At 36.5% G+C, this 16,054-nt stretch overlaps 1 long non-coding RNA gene across 1 annotated transcript; it reads right to left on the bottom strand.

Annotated features, from left to right (window-relative positions):
* Window positions 1–6,680: 6,680 nt before the first annotated feature.
* On the bottom strand, window positions 6,681–7,783 carry LOC118487312. Its single transcript, XR_004881314.1, has 2 exons — window positions 7,522–7,783; window positions 6,681–7,396 (listed from the first exon to the last, which is right to left on the bottom strand). It is a non-coding gene; the product is annotated as an uncharacterized LOC118487312 (long non-coding RNA).
* Window positions 7,784–16,054: the final 8,271 nt, after the last annotated feature.

Here is a 16,054-nt window from a genome sequence, read left to right as displayed (position 1 = left end):
AAAGTTATGCCGATAAACGACGCAAGCCCCTTGAATTTGACGTTGGCGACTACGTACTCCTAAAGGTATCACCTTAGAAGGGTGTAGTCAGATTCGGCAAGAAAGGGAAACTACCGCCTCGATATGTTGGACCTTTTAAGATTCTGGAAAGGATCGGAAAAGTCGCCTACAGACTCGAACTACCGGAGGAACTTAGTAACATCCACCCGACTTTCCACGTGTCAAACCTCCGAAAGTGCCTGTCTAAGCATGATTTAATTGTACCTCTCGATGACCTTCAAATAAACGAAACACTGCACTTCGTGGAAAGTCCTGTGGAAATCATGGATCGCCAAACCAAGCAGCTCAGACGCTCGCGCATTCCTATTGTGAAGGTCCGATGGGAAGGCAAACGAGGCGCAGAGTTCACTTGGGAACTCGAAAGCGACATGAAGGCGAAGTACCCGCAGTTGTTTAAGTGAAAGTCTAGAGAGAGAAAGTTCTCAAACGTGATTCACGGTGTTGTACACTTTTCGGCCTAATTTCGGGACGAAATTCCCTAAACAAGGGGAGGCTGTAACACCCCGTGTTTCCGGAAGTCAAAGTCAAAGTCAATATTCAAGTCAAAGGAAGAAAAGATCGCTTATAGCAATCTGTCTCTCCTTGCTCAATCCCTGTTTTGACTTCTTTGACTGTAGTTAGTCTATTTTCATGTTTTTACGTTAGTTGTATTATGTGGAGTAATTAATTACAATCGAAGTAATCGAAGTATATTTCTCAATGCGAACCGCTTTACAACTGTGAATAACAGGAAGTAACAATGCGATAAAGTCAATTAAACGATAATCGAACTAATCTAATCAACATCGCGCTCGCAACTCAAAATTCGCATTTTGGCTTATTGTTATACGTGTGTGTGTGTGTGCCTTATGTGTTACTTGTGCATGTTTACTTTATGTTATGTGTGGTAATCAATCGAATCGCAATCGAAACGCAATCGAACTTAATCGCAAAACGAATACGAAATTACGGATGATTGTACTTTGATATAGTACGATAATTAGTGGAGAAGGGATAGTGCAAGATATGAGTAGTTGGGATTAAAAGTAATTTGAATAGGAAACTCTACCGTATCCGCATCGTTCGCAATCGAAATCGAAATATCAAAAATCGTCGCACCGAACACTCGAATCAGGCCGCTGATCGATCAGGCTACCAGCCGATCGAACAGGCAGCCAATCGGACTGTTGTTCGATCAGACAGGTTGTTCGATCGTGCTGACCAACCGATCGGTCAGCCATTACCTCTTTTGGCATCCTATAAATACCCCTGTCATTGTCAAACTTTCTACTTTTGGAAACCTTTGTCCGACCAGCACGTTCAGCTCACTTTCTCTTAGATTTCTCTCGATTCCGGTAAGATTTCGTCCTAAATCTTGTACTTTCTTGATCTACACGCACTCCTACACCTTTCTATCTTTCAAATCTTAACTTTTAACCGTGAAATCATCAAGATTCAAGTGTTCTAGGATGATGTCATCATGGGTTCTTGAAGAACTTCATGTTTTGGCCTCAATCCACCAAGAATAACTTGGATCTAACCGGTTTCCACATAAACAAACAAAGATCTTTCACAGATCTAAACATATTCACGGTAAAAAGGGATTGAAAGATGGTTTTCCAACTTTCTTTCAACTCTTTTACACTCAATGCCTTCAAAACCGATAGAAACGGAACTTATGCTGACTTACTAATCATCCTAGTAGTTGTGCGGTTCAAGATCCGGGTTCTATCCACGAGGTTTACCGATTTCGGGTTAAACGCTAAACAACCGTCCCGAACAGTTCACTGGCCGGATTGGGTGATTCCTGTCCGATCAGGAGAACCAAGTAAAGACGAGTTTTCTATTGTTTGGCTCGTTCTCAAAATACCTCGATAATACGACAAACAATCAGAACAACCAAAGTGTTAGACGAATAGGCTGATCGGACTGTTGTCCGAACGGACAACCAGTCGATCGAACAGTCAGCCGATCGACCGGCCAGCCGATCGGCTAGCACAAGGTCCCACACTTAATCAATTATTCCTCTTGAAGTTGAGTATTGAACGAACTGTTGTTCGATCGGACTACCGTCCGATTGGATTACTCTTCGGATCATGAGATACTATACTTCAACACTTAATCGATTTTCAACATGTTCGACGCACTAGAAGTGCCACCCGATCGAACAACCGTCCGATCAGGTGACACCCCGCCAAGAACTTGTTTTTGCTGAGGTACCTAGCCGATCGGGTTGCCGGCCGATCGAACGACCATTCGATAGATCGACCTGAAAGGTAAAGATACTTCAATGTTTTAAAATACTACAACAAAAACTTCAAAAGGTCAAACCATCATACACAAACACATCCTACACAAAGGAAGAAACAATCCACTCGAACAACCATCCGATCGGACTCCCGTCCGACCGGACAACTATCCGAACGGACTGTCAACTGAACGGTCAGCCGTCCGATCGGACTACCGTCCTATCGACCGGCTGTCCGACCCTCCAACACTTGTTTTCCGTTTTACGCGTTGCTTATCATTATGCTATCAAACTATTCAGGCTAACCTTACTCTCAAGCGCTCCCTTCAATCCATCAACCACTGTGAGTATACTCGATCCCTTTTTGCTTTAAGCACTTTTGGGTGTTACATACGTTACTTATACGAAATCACATCGAACACACTACGCAACATTTTAAACGCTAACCGTTACCGCATGTACTACGTGACTAAATGAATGCTTGTTTATTATGTTTACACATGGAATGCTGTCTACCTGCCTTAACGACGATAGTACTATAGTTTGGACTCAGCACCCGTTCACACGGGGGTTGTTAAGGACAATTACTTGCATGGATTACGGTGGTAATCATGTATTGCGAACTGCCTCGGGCAGTCAACCCGCAGTCATTGGTATCGATAGATTCGTGTCGATAATTAACATGCATCATTTTCCTCTGTGTACGTGCTGGTTATGCGTAAACTATTTCGAACTCTATTATACTATTATCAAACTTGTATGTTCACCTTTACATTTTATGTATTGACTTTTATTTTAACGTATGTGACAGGTGTTTAAGATTCTTATCTGCTAGGAAAGCGTGGCTAGAATAAAGCTCTAGAGCCCAACAAATAGTTGTCTGTAGTAGTCAAATTTAGGGTCTCTAGAAGCAGATAAACAATTGCTGTTTATTTAAATCTGAGTTGTGGGAACAGAATATTTGCCTGGATTTTATCTGTAATAATTTATTTACTGTTTGAGGTACGGTATGGGACGTATTATTTAAATTGAATAGTAATGATAATTGTTATGGAAAATTCTGGACAATCTGTTTCGCTCAGTGCCATGCCCCGATGATTCTGCCATCGGTTGGGGTGTGACAGTTTAAGATAAGGGGAATTGGCCTGTAATAATCCTACCTAAACCTTATTGGCCATTATTAATCCCACCTCAGAATATTCCCCCCACCAGTCCCACCTTTCACCTATTTTTCCTACAATGGTCCCCTGTTAAAAAAACTTAACGGAGTTAAGCTTTTTTCCAAATTACAAACAGATTTTTTAGGGTTTTTGATCAGAACGATGATACGAGTCCATTGTTGTAAAACTTACTTCGAAATGGTGCTCCAAGTTACTTGATTTTGGTTAATTGGAAAGTTAAACACCCGAATTGAAGCGTCGTTTTCATTGTTTAGAGCACCGCTTCGAGGCAAGTTTTACATCAATGGACTCGTATCGTCGTTCTAATCAAAAGCCCTAAAAATCTGTTTGTAATTTGGAAAAAAGCTTAACACCGTTAAGGTTTTTTAATGGGGGAATATTGTAGGAAAAATAAGTGAAATGTGAGACTGGTGAGGGGAATATTCTGAGATGGGATTATTAATGGCCAATAAGGTCTAGGTGGGATTATTACATGCCAAATTCCCTTAAGATAAATGGGTCAAAATATCGATGCAAAAGACTTGGTTCCAGGCCTAAAAGACACAGTCCTAACATCTGAAACTGGGTCAATTCGCTTTGGTCATTTTGGTATTGTTATATTATCTAAAAAGTTGCTTGAAATATTGGTGTTTTTGTTGTTACTTTTAGTGAAATTGACTTGGAAACTCAAAAATGGAACTGTGTTTGTGAAGATAGAGCATGATGAGGTGCCATTTAGGTTCAAAATAGATTAAAGATTTTGCAATATGGACAACAAGAAGGCATTTGAAACTGATCCTCATAATAGGCAATCTCTTTCTTCTAGATTCCACAATATACTTATATTAATGAGTCGGTAGTTTTGAAATCAAATAGTTTTGTTTAGAATGAAATTCAATATAGTGCATTATGACATTACAGTCGGACATGTATAAAGATAGTTGCCAGAGTTATTAACACATGATTTGACAATTCTACTTTTTAAACATATTTACTATAGTTTAATCATTCGACTATTGTGTGTTCACTAATTAAAATGATAATTATCAAGAAAAAAGTAAAAGACCACATAATTCATTAATTTAAAAGTACTTATTTGTGCACTAGATGCCACCTACATGTACAAAATAGAGCTCACTTTTTACCTTTTTATGAGAATAAATGTATTTTCAAATATGTATTTTATTCTATATTGATTTTCATGAAAGATAACTATTTTAGGGAAAAAATTTAACAAGAAACTATCAAACCATAAAAGAGAATTTTGAATTTAGAAAGTGTTATGGTTGACTTTGAAAGTCATGTTACAGATTGCAGGTTCACTATGGGTGCATGATTCAGCAGTAAGGGATGCCCATACGTTGATAAAAGCATTGACAAATAACTTCATTGATCTTTGATCTTGAAGGTGCAATATGCAAGTTCTCGACGCTATCCATACTGATATGTTTTTTTTTCCTTTTTTTTGTTGAATCTGCATAAATATATTGAGTTAATTAATTTAATGAACTAAAAACTCTCAATTAGATCATATTATGTTTGTTTTGTGATCAGGCTCTTGATTTCGCTCATCTTACGAATTATGTATAAAAGGTTGATAATTAGTCATGGTGATGTAAGTGTTTATTGTATCTTTGAGATATCATATATTATATATATTATGACTATTTTCAATAATTAAGCTTACACATATACGGGTGAATGAGTAAAATTTGGTGGAGCGATTTTGAAATACTACAACCTTAAGGCCTAACATTATATATATATATATATATATATATATATATATATATATATATATATATATGAGCTTATTTGTTTTAAATAATCATAACATATCTGTTTATGGCAAATATAAATGCAATGAGGTGGCTGTTGTTATCTTTCGTTTATTTTATATCAATAGTACGTTAGTTTGTTCTATTTACTTTATAAACTTCAGATTTTCATAATAATTTCATTCGTAGAACTTTATTATGTTCATCATAAACGTAATTTTTTTTGTCAAAACGTAAAAGACATATCATTTTGTCAAAACCGCGATATTTGCGAGTATTAGCACTAGTTCTATTATATATTAACATATCTCAAAATGGTTTTCATGGTAGCCATTGTTAACTCATGGTTTCCCTTTTTTTGTTTCCTTTTCTTATTTTCTTTTTTTTTATAGTTTTAGTCTTTTATTTTTGGTTTTTTTTGTTTGTTTTTTTCTCAAATATAATGTGTTTTCACTAGACGGTATAAGTTTGAATGACTTTACGTTTTAATGTTGCCTCAACGCCCGATACCATTCTTTAACTAAAAAAAAACTACTTTCTTACATGTTTTAAGTACGTTTCGGCATAACTTCAAGTTGGTTTATGTTTTGACGTAATTTTTTCTTGATAATGAGTTAGATCAAATATAATATATTTTCATTCTTATTTTTATGTATGTTTTCATTTGTTCTACATTTTGATGTAAATTTTGTTCGAAACAAGTCAGATCAAATATTTAACAATATAAATTCGAGTTATTTTAAGTTTCATTGCCGCCGCAACGTGCGGTGGGTGAAAATACTACTATATAACTATTCACATATAGCAAATCAATGTAGCCAAGTGATTTGCTTTTCCCTTTTTTTGTTTTTTTTATTTATTTTAAGTACGTGTCAGAATAGATTCAAATTGGTTTACGTTTTGTCATACATTAAAAGGAGTCTGGTCAAACATACATCATACGTTTTTACTATGCGGCATATAAGTTCGAGTTACTTTATGTTTCAACGCTTCTTTAACGCACGGTACCATTCTTTAACTTAAAAAACACTATTTTCTTACGTGTTTTTTTTTTAAATATGTTTCAGTGTAAATCTAAGTTGGTTTACGTTTTGACATAATTTTTTCTCGGCAATGAGTCAAGCAGGTCAAATATAATACGTTTTCGTGCTTATTTTATGTATGTTTTTAGTTGGTCTACGTTTTGACATAAATTTTGTTTGAAAACGAGTCAAATCAAATATTTGACGGTACAAATTCGAGTTACTTTAAGTTTCGACGTCGCCGCAAAGCGACGAGTCAAAATTCTAGTTTTAAATAATGGTTGAGATCAACATCTCTTATGTCCATGAATCGGGATCATTCCCTTCCCATATCTGATCCGTCATGATCAACTGAAAGTATGATCCGATATTGAAAACGGGTTGTTTTTTGGTTCTTAACTATTATAAGTGCCTGATGGCTAAAAACAATATATTTTTTTTGGAAGGAGACTTTCTCTGTACAAGACCGAATTGGTCTCCGGGGTCATGTCAAAGACATTCCCCCGTCAGCCCCGTTCTTCCGGACGCGATGTTCGATCGGGCCCCGGCCGTTGCGCAAGCTGACTTCCGCCCGGAAACCATACTGCCCCCACACGAGAGACTCGCTGGGGTAACAGCTGGGTAAAACCGGGTTACCCTCAGGACCGCACCATGCCTCGGTAGGAACGATCCATCATTGGGACTCCCACCCCCGTATGCCGCAGCCAGAAGTCAAACCGGCGACCTCCAAGGAGGAAGCCGGCCCAACTTAACCCAAGTGGGGATACCCAACTGGGCTAAAAACAATATATAACTAAAAAGTTATGCTTAAGAGTATTTAATAAGTGCCTGGTGGCTAAGACATTTTATTTTTTTCAATCTTTATCTTAGATTTTATATACTTTTAACTATGTGTTTTAGACTTTTAGGTTCTGTTTGTTTTCCTGCCAGAAACACTTCTGGCCACTTTTGTCTGCGTCGCGCAGACGCGCGCAGACCTTTGGGTCCTGCAGCTTGTTTGTTTTCTCGCAGACCTTTCATTAAAAAAGGTCTGCGAGACCTCTTCCCCACACAGACATTAGCCCATGTCTTCTAACCTCTTCTCACCTCTTCACCAATACTCCTCTTCTCCATCTCCTCCGAAACCCACCAACCAACCATCATCTTCATCTGCAAACAAAACCTCCAAATCGAAACCCACCACCACCGCTGACATCATCAGCATCATCCAAATCAAAACCCCCAAATCGAAACAGAGAGTTATAGGAGAACAGGGGAAAAAGATGGGTGTTTACCGGTGTGATGGCGGTGGTGAGATGAAGGCGGTGGTGTGATGGCGGAGATGAAGGTCGGAGACGGAAGGTCGGAGACGGCGGCGGCTCCGCCAGTTCTCTCCTCTCTCTGGTTCCCTCTCTTTCTTTCTGATGGCAGCGGTGAGATGATGGCGGCGGTGAGATGATGGCGGCGGTGAGATGGAGGTGGTGTGATGATGGCGGTGGTGTGATGATGGCGGTGGTGAGATGATGGTGGTGGTGCTATGGCGGAGGTGGTGGTGGTGGTGCTATGGGCGGTGGTGGTGCAGATTGTAGAGAGAGAGAGAGTAGAGAGAGTAGAGAGAGAGAGGAGTCTTGTGTGTGTGGTGTGTATGAGAACTGTGAAGTGGTTTTATTAGGAAAAAAAAAACAAACGCTCTTCTCCTTGCAGACTGCAGACATTTGGTTCACCTCTTCTTCTGCAGATGCCTGCAGATGTGGTCCGCAGACTGCAGACATTTTCCAGCAGAAAAAACAAACACAACCTTAGTGCTATAAACTATTTTTCATATTATTTGTATACCAACTCTTGTTGTGTTATTAAAAAGTTAATGAAACCGACGAAATGCTGCGTGTATGTTATCTTTATATTTTGTTTTTATTTAATCAAAAGTTAATTTAAAGACTCAAAGTTCGAGATGAGTTTTGATCATTACATGTCCAAATATGTCCATGGTATTTCGGTTGTCTACTTCCAAAAATATGAAAGCCACATTTACAAGCATAATATGTAGGTGCTATTTTATAACATATTTACATAATATAAATTAAAGTTAAGAGATTGTGGTGTTGTACTCATGTTTTGAGGGTTTTTTTTTTAAAAAAAAAGAAAAATGATATTTCACTTTACACCATAAAATACATAATATAAATTGTAGTTTTTAGTTTTTCCAATATAATTTCACAATTTTTCTACTTTCAACTTTGATCCCTTATGTTTTCCATATTTTTGCAAAAATTTTCGTTTTATGTTTAGTTCTAAATTTTGCGAGTTAACACGGCACAATGTGTGTGGGGTTCAATGATTTTACCTTTTGTTATACGCTTCGTTCTAAATTTTGCGAGTTAACATGGCGCAACGTATGTGTATGGTTCAGTGTATTTATGCCGTCTGTTTTTTCCCCATTTAATAAGTTCGTCACAACGCGCGAGTCCTAAATCGAGTTAGTTATTATTTTCTATATTTTATATGTCGGTCTAATTTCTCCACGTTAAGACGTCACAACTTCAATGTTGGTGGTCGTTGGCTATAGTGTGGCATTGGTGCTATTTGTCACGGTTTTACGCGCCCACCGCAACGCAAGGGGCTTAATACGATAGGTTATATATATGGATACAAGTCATGTAACGTAGTAATTATGACACCATTAATTGTATTGAGCTTATTTGGTGAATTACTTATTTGTATAAGATAGTAATACAGACTTAACCGACAAAAACATCTTTAACATATTGTAAATGTGAATCTGATCAACAACATGTCAATTTCTTTGGCCGCAGCGCAACGCGCACGGGTCAATCTTCTAGTTAACTAACAAAAATGACAAGTGAGCCGTTACGAGATTACCGAGTCTTAAGAAATAACCAAAGTACTAAAGGGTTGTTTGTTTAGCTCTTAATGGTTCAAACTTCTCATTGTTTCAGCACTTCATGGTTCAGACTGTTTGTTTCGCGAGAAGATGTCTGTCTGAATGATTCAAACATTTGCCTCTGAATGGTTAAGCATTATACCGAGTCTGAATGGTTAAGATCTCTTATCTGAATTGGTCAGACGTTTGACTCTGAATGGTTAAGCATTATACTGCTTATTAATGGTTAAGACATCTTACTGGTTCAGCACTTACCCATTCAGAAGTTGCCAAACAGCCCCTAAGTTGCTAAGTAATACTTGACGCCACGATACCTATTAAAACGTTTATGGTAGCGTGGTCTGTCCAAATGACGATTTGTTTTCATTTGTCAGACGTGTCTATACTCCGTTCATTTATGCTTTCATCTTTAGGTTTTAGGGTTGGAACAACCTTTGATCCTATGTTCGAGTTGTCTGTCTACAAGCTCTAGAGTTGGATAAGTGATGTAAATTACAAGTTTGTTCGACAAACATAACTTCAAATTATTATTGCTACAACGACATAACGTCAGAAAGTCGGTTTTATTAATTTTCTTGTTATAAAGCTTCATAAGTTCTATACGATAGCTGCTCTAAAGTTTTAATAAAAGTTTTATTCAAGTAAGGGGCTGTTTGTTTACCTCTTAACTAGGCTCTTAATGGTTCAGACCTCTTACTGGTTCAGCACTTAATGGTTCAGACTGTTTGTTTCACGAGCAGATGTCTGAATGGTTCAGACATTTGCCACTGAATGGTTAAGATTTATACAGAGTCTGAATGGTTAAGACCTCTAATCTGAATTGGTCAGACATTTGCCTCTGAACGGTCAAGCATTATATATGCTCCTAATGGTTCAGACCTCTTACTAGTTTAACACTTAATTATTCAAACATCATACTGGTTCAGCACTTAACCATTCAGATGTTTCTAAACAACCCCTAAGAGTAGCAACTCGAGTATATAATTTGGACTTTTGAGCAAGTTATTAAGAACTCATTCAAGTACACGTTTATTAACAACTAATAACTACAGGAGCGGATCTAAGCCATTTTTGTGGGTTCCCAGGAACCCATCCGGTTTGGAAAAATAGAAAAAAAAAATTAGTCAGGACCTTGTATGTTTAAAAAAAAATAGTGAGAATTGATGAGAATCTACTAAAAAGAACCCATTAAAAAAAGTTCTTAGATCTGCTACTGAATAACTACTTGGTGAAGATAAAAATAATGAATACAACAAAAAATAATAGTTTACGTTTGCTCATCAATTAAGGTACATATATCTCAACTATGTTCTCTTGCTACTAGTGTGCTATAGAACTATGGATATTTTTCGTTACGTTCTCAGTTCATTTACATAATCAATTGTGAAAACAACATAAACACTTAAAACACCAGCTAAAAGGCATTGAGACATCTGAAATATTAGACACAACAAGACCATCGTTCCGAGAGGTGCCCCAAATTTTGGCTTAATTTATCTTATTTAAAGGAAATAGCTTCGTGTAACAGCTAGGAAATTGGTGGTAACATACAAGATCAACTTAAGGGTTTCACCAAATATCTACGGTTTGAACCTTTCAAGTGAGACATCGGATTCAATACTAGCGGTGTTCCTAAAGATATGATTTATGTCTTAGCCTCTTAGGGTTCTGTAAGATTTTATCGAAGCAAACTTGTATTTCTCCTTTTGTTATTAGCCTTACTTTAATACTCAATATCTTATCTATACTATATTATAATGCATGAGGAGGGATATTTTAAGATACCCAAAAAAGAATAACATTTCCCTCTTTATTTATAAAAACACCCCTAAAACGAGGGTGACTTTGTCTTTTAAACACTAATTATATTTTAGTCCATCGTATTATTACATTTAAATCCCTTTATTTTAACAAAATTATGGCTAATTAGTTACATTTTTCCCCTTCCACAACAAACTTATAATTCTTTTACGTATGTCTGCCATATCTTATCTATACTTACTATATTATAATGCATGAGAGAGAGGTATTTTAAGATACCCAAAAAATAAGAATTTCCCTTTTATTTATAAAAACACCCCTAAAACGAGGGAACTTCGCCTTTTAAACACTAACTATATTTTAGTCCATCATATTATTACACTTAAATAACTTTATTTTAACCAAATTATGGCTAATTAGTTACACTTTTCCCCCTTCCACAACAAACTTATAATTCTTATACGTATTTTTTCCACATCTTATAAAATATAATGTTTTAAAAAAATCTAAAGGTACCGTGATGACCTACTCATTTTTGTCGACGTTTCGATAGTTGTCTTGGTCAGTATTCTTGTGCTGATTAAAATGTACAAGTAGATGACGCATTAGTATACAAGTGATTAAAGCAATGTTTCCTATCACATTTCAAATGCTCAAGACTTTTATCACACCCCGATATTTCCACATATTACCGGTGTGCCCGGCGGGGAGTATCGTGACGTAGTTGACATTATCATAGTCAAATATACACAGTTTATTGCACATCGGAAGTCTTGGTAGAAAATACTATTACAAACCGAAATGTGAAGTACGAATAAAATATTATACAGACGGTTGTAAGAGGATCCACAGGCGGATCTAAAATATAATACAAAACGTTGTTCAACAGACTTTAAGCATTAAGAACTTGCAAGATTCTTTAACTAACGCTCAGAGCTCCCATCCAATTTCGTATAGCACCTGTCACTTAGTCTTTTTGAAAAATACGCCAGTTTTCACTGGTAAATACAATTAACCGACTCTTTTGAAAGCATTTATGAAAATTGATTTAAATGCACAACGCACAAATATTCTTTTATAACTTGGGACAATTATATTAAAAATAATCTTGTATCAGATTTACATGTTTGTCCAAGATTAACCAACACACCACAAATATAATCCCACGGCGGGTCACCCCAGCAAGTGAGTATATCTTTTACATACGCAACTGACAGGTGTATGCCTACACCCCGTGCTTAAGTCGTGGCCATTTACGATTTTTAAATGAGCCAAGGATATCCAGGACACGGTCGTTAACCCCCAATGTTATTTGTTATCAAGCAACACTGATTAAAGCGGGATTATGCAATTTAACCATATCCGATTAAAATGTTTTTACACCCGACCAAGCGGTAATATTTTACCGAATCCCAAGCCCATATAAGGGAAAAATAACTTAAAAGTATTTATCTGAGCTTAAAATGCAAGTTTTGTATACTCAGCCGTATAATCTACTCAAACAAGTGTAAGTAGCTTCTACCAGGGCTCCTAATCTAGAACGAAGATTTTATTAACCCTTTAGATTACTAACAGGTCTTATTTAAGTTGTAAACTTAGACCGGTTAGTTTAAAGAAAGGTTTACGGCACGAAACGCTAGATTAAGCGATGACCGGATTGGAATGTAATTTAGACCCGACAAGTATGGAGACTTGTATAAAATGGGTAAACTAAATACATTCTGGATTTTGAAGTTAAAATGATAAGAATTGACCCGTTTCGGCTAATTTATGCAAACTAATTACATAAACCGTACCGAACGCGTATATGCATAACGGGTAGCCGGATGAGTCATGTACAAGTTCCATAAGTTATTATGCTTTAAATATGATATGATATCAGTAGGATATCAACAATTATGCCCCAAATGATTTTAAAACCAATTTAAGTCCCGTAAGGGCATTTTGGTCATTTTAAGATTAATAAAAGAGGTTTAATCATAAACTGATGTTTTGGTCTAAAACATTCTGGAAAAAATGTTTATTTTATAATGTTATAACAGTAAGATATCATACATATGTGTGGTTTACCATTTATGGCCAAACTATGCACCGTAGAGGCATTTTGGTCATTTCCCATATTTCTTTTAAGGATAAAATTGGAAGTCTGAGTTCATGACTTATACCTACTGTAAAAGTATTAAAATTTATTTATAAATTTAGTAGGTAACAAGTCTTAGGTGTTAAATATGGTTTTAAACCATACTATGCATCTAATTAGCGTAAAAATAGATAATTGACGATATTTGCGATGTTTATGAAATTCTGAGATTTTGATCAAACTTGTATGTTTAAAATATTTTATTTTTCATATAAAATCAGTAGGAAAAGGTTTGGCATGTTAATCATATATAAATCTCATTTTATTAACAAAAAGGGCATTACCATCATTTATCGAATTTATACAAGAACTCAATGATATGGTCAGTTTATAATCTGACCCAATATTACAAAAATCCCTAAAACTAATATCATAACAATAGGTAATAAGTTTGGTGCCAAAATTTGGTCTAAATATGATTTATGCACAAAAGCGTAGTTTAATTAATAAAAAGTTCAATTTTTAGATATCTTGTGTCACACCCCCAAAATCCACACGCGGAGTACCACCGCTTGGGAGCGTGACTGACCAGGATCAAGCCACCAATCATATCGAACATGTAATTAATATCAAGTATAATAAATGTAAACCAATCATTCAATACGATAGGTGGTCAAAACATAATCATAGTTTCAAAGTATAGCGGAAGCATAATAATGAAAATCCAAAGTAAAGTTATGAGTTCAATTGTTTAGCATAATGTCTGCGATCTGAATCCCACAACGACCTGCTCCTCCTTGTGCAAGCTCCATAAGTACCTAAGGTCCTGCAAGGCATGCAGCAGAGAGTCAACAACTAGTTGAGCGAGTTCACAGTTAACAGTTCAGTAATAGTATGGTATGAGTAATAGTATGTTCGTTCGTTTATATCATGTATCATGTTTCCATCGCGGCCTCCCAGGCAGGTGTGCGAAGATATTAGGGGATGTTCCTCCCAAGTGTTCTAGACTAGGTTTATTTGTATCGCGGCCTACCAGGCAGGTGTGCGAAGATTAGTAAGTTCAGTTCGCGGCCTTCCAAAGGCAGGTGTGCGAAGTCGGTCATAATATCGCGGCCAACCCTTGGCAGGTGTGCGAAGATCAGTTCAATAAGAGTTACTAGTCTAGTTGGTTCGTATTCGTTAGGTTCTACCATCTGAGTATACACAATAATCCATCAAATCCCATTCCCACCCGGGAACCCATGCCTTGGCTGTGTGAACTCACCTTGGGTTTGCTCGGTATGCTAAGTTAAGTGCTCACAATAAATCAGTCAAGCCCTATAGTGCACGTATACTCAATCAGTTCACGTTCGTAATATTTCGCATGCAATCAATATCAGAGAGTGTTTTTGACAGTTGATATCATATAACATACATCAGTTAATCATGTTCAAACAATCCATGTTATACATAGAGGTCTTTTTGTAGTTTATTCTAATATGACAGTCCAGTAATTCACTCAACAGAATTAGCATCCAAATCAGAACTAACAAACTGATTGGGTTTACAGAACTAACAAGGTTAATAAAACACAAGAGCCGAAAACACACACATGGCCGAATTCACTATATGGGCCGAAATCACCTTTAGTGATTTCGTCCAGTTTATAATTGTGGGGTGTTTTCGTTAATATCATCATCATCAATAACACGGTTACATGCAATAGCACCCTAATTATCTCAAACAGTTTCCCCTACTGTGACAACCAATCGACCAATCAGAAATTCTAAATCCTCTAGTGGTTACCCCTTTTAACTAATAAATCAATTTAAACATGTAGTGCGGCATATGATTTCACAACCATTTAAAGCAAATAAGTGGTCACGTGATATTACTTACACAATTCATGTGTGTCAGGCACATGTGAGATCCCTGACCTATTCCCTTGTCATCGGCCCAATCACAAAAGGTTTAACATATTCATACACAGCAACAAAATAATGATTTCCAAATATTTGGTTGACACCCATGTATAAGTGGGCCGATAATAGTGACCAATGCCCTTATAAGGGCCGCCCATACCCACCAATCAACATGGAACTTTCTTTGTCACACAAAAATGAATTTCTTATTCACCTAACAGATCCCCATGTATGCCAAAGACTTATTCTTGTAACCTGCACCATACCAACCCACCATTTGTAGTAATCATTCCCCCACCACTATCAATTTATCATGAACCGACAACTTTTAACCACCTCAATGTTTTATTGGCCAATTAACTCGGTGGGTTTGACACTATACAACACTCCAAATTTCAATTCATTTAACAGTGCAAGAAGAATATCAAGGAAATAACATTAATAATGACAATCATCAATAGTAAAAAATCATCACAGATGACAACTACAATATCGATAACGATGCCAAAAGCTCATTGGCCGACAACTATAAAAATCAAATATCATCACAGACGACATGCAAGAATAGTATTCAAATAATCGGTTAAAAAAAACATATAATTGGATAATGATTCACAACTAACCACAATGGTTCTTTGAGGATCTCGCCGTCACAAAATCACCGTCGGTAGGGAAAGGCTCTAGGGTTTTGTGATTTCTTTCATACGTAGAATAAGAGCAAAATATTAAACAGCCTACTAATGGGCCAAAAGCCCAACTTATCTTTGCTGGCAACATGGTGGACGAAAACACACTAGGTGTTTTCAGCCATGAGGTGTTTTCATGAGATGCTAGTTTTCGACTAGGGGTGCTAGGCACTGTTCCATTTTTGATCGATTAAACAAAATTCAAATGTGTAAACCTATGCACACATACAATACATATCACAATTCACACTTATATTGTACCTCAACTTAGTTATTAAACACGCTTGATAACACAACGGATATATAGTCACAATACGATTTAATGTATTACCAACGTGTCCAATTGTAAAACCAACAAGTCGCGTAAACAAACAATCTAAACAATTATCGTGCAATAAATGCGAAGATATAAATCGTGGAAATTCGAGTTGTCACATTCTTGCATATCTTTAATTTGAGACCAGAAAATTATGTCAAAATAGTTTTGACATATTTATA

Source organism: Helianthus annuus, chromosome 15 (genome assembly GCF_002127325.2).
Source record: "Helianthus annuus cultivar XRQ/B chromosome 15, HanXRQr2.0-SUNRISE, whole genome shotgun sequence".
Taxonomy (NCBI): Eukaryota; Viridiplantae; Streptophyta; class Magnoliopsida; order Asterales; family Asteraceae; genus Helianthus; species Helianthus annuus.
This window is presented reverse-complemented; position numbering and strand designations above follow the sequence as displayed.